We start from the raw sequence: 2,148 nt of genomic DNA, 5'->3' as shown, positions 1-2,148 counted from the left end.
CCGATGAAGGCTGTCTCCCCGGGGAATAACCACTCTTCCCCATCAGCCTGACAGGTACTACTGGCTGTGTCACTGTCCGCTGTGACACTGCTCAGCTGCATTTGACCACTGTCCTCGTGGTTCTCATGTCTGCCTCCATCTCTGTCAGCACAGACACTTGCTACCTTGGGGTTGTCCTCAGCCACGTCACCCTGCCGCGTGGCATGGCTGAGTTCCCCTGTACAAATCTCCACTTTATTACCATGCACAACATTTGTAATCACGTTCTGGATATCCGCATTCGGGTCGCATGACTTATCAACAACATTTGCATCACATGATTTAACAACATTTGCATCACATGACTGATCAACAACATTTGTATCACATGACTTTTTGGATTCGGGAGGATCATCAGGGAGAAATTGTGCAACTAATCGCCCCAGATCAGTCCCCAATAAAACATTGGTTGGTAGATGTTCATCCACCCCCACTTCCCTCCACCCTCTCCCAGCACCCCAGTCGAGGGGAATCAGGGCCATTGGGAAGGAGTGGTGGACACCCCCCGCCAAGGCGACAGTCAGGAGTTTTCCCGGGATAAAGTTTTCAGGGGGTACCAGTTCAGGGCGGACCAGTGTTCTGTCGGCCCCAGTGTCCTTGAGCCCCACAGTGGGGGTTCCGCCTACGGTGACGGGGTGTAGGTTTTCGCAGGCCCTACCACCCGCCTTCCTTGCCAAAAGGACAGTTCCAGTGGGCCCTTGGGCCTTGGATGTGGGGTTCCTCTTCTGCCTCTCTGGGCAACCAGAGCTGAGGTGTCCAGGCAGGTTGCAGGAAAAACACCTGCGAGTGTCAGAGGTGGGCCGGGCACTGGTGGATGAAACAGGACCTACGGGAGGTCGGCTGGTAGGGGCAGGGGTGGTTGTAGTTGTCATCTTACCCCCTTTCCAGCTAGTGGTGGACGGCTTCCGCACCTCCGATGCACGGTTGGCCACATAGGCGTCGGCAATCTGGGCTGCTTTTGAGGCCTCCTTGGGCTCTCGGTCCATAACAAACTGTCGAACCTCCACAGGACAGACATGTAGGAGTTGGTCCTTCACCATGAGGTCCTTTAACTCCTCAAAGGTTGTAACGGACAGTCCTTGGATCCACTGGTCAAAGGTGCGCTGGAGCCCACCCTCCAAATCGCTGTAGCTGTCATGAGGTCCGAGCTGGAGGGTCCGGAATTTTTTTCGGTACACCTCCGGAGTCAGCTGATACTTCCGTACTAGGGCCTGCTTTATGGCCCCATAGTCTCCACTCTGCTCTTGAGGGAGACTGGCAAACGCGTCCAGGGCCTTGCCTCGCAGCCCTGGGGTTAAGTATTGTGCCCATTGTGTTGAGGGCAACTGGTACTGCAAGCAAGTCTTTTCAAATCCCCTCAGAAAGGTGTCCAAATCCCCGTCCTTTTCCATCACAAGAAAGTGCTCCGGTCGGGGCTTAAAGCTGCTGGCATTATTGGACTCACCGTTTAGTGAGGAAGATGTCTGCTGCCGGGCTTTGAGGATATTCAATTCATGGTCTCTCTGGGCTTGGCGCTCTCGCTCGGCTCTCTCAGCCTCTCGCTCGGCCTGAGCCTGGCGCTCGGCTCTCTCAGCCTCTCGCTCGGCTCTCTCAGCCTCTCGCTCGGCTCTCTCAGCCTCTCGATATTGCTGAATGAGGCTTAGCCGTCCCTGCCGGTCATCTGCAGCGAATTGTTGTAGAGCCATCTTCAGGAAAGAGTCCATGTTGCCCCGGTCACTGCTCTGGCTTGCAGTTGATGGTGGGGACTCTGCAGAAGCACTATCCTGGGCTTGGCTTGCCTCCTCTTCTCCAGCACTGGGGGAATGAACGTGCTCTGCGTCCCATTGTAAAAGTTCTTTAATGAGGTCTTGCCTCGTTTTGCCATGGCCATCAATCAACTTGGATCTGCAGAGTGCAGCAAGAACTTCCTTCTTCTGCTGATTGTACCAGGCTTCTGACACAGCCTCCATAATTGCCAAATAAAAGATAGGATAGAAAACAAGAGAGAAGGGGAGGGGGTAACTGCTACACGTACAGTATTGTTCCAGGTATATTTAAACACTGAGTTCAATCCTCAAAACTTTTGCAAGTTTTTAGTGAAAGGGATGATTGCTCAAACCAGATCACTAA

The sequence above is a fragment of the Anomaloglossus baeobatrachus genome, chromosome 6 (genome assembly GCF_048569485.1).
Source record: "Anomaloglossus baeobatrachus isolate aAnoBae1 chromosome 6, aAnoBae1.hap1, whole genome shotgun sequence".
NCBI lineage: Eukaryota > Metazoa > Chordata > Amphibia > Anura > Aromobatidae > Anomaloglossus > Anomaloglossus baeobatrachus.
Note: the sequence above shows the minus strand (reverse complement) of the source record.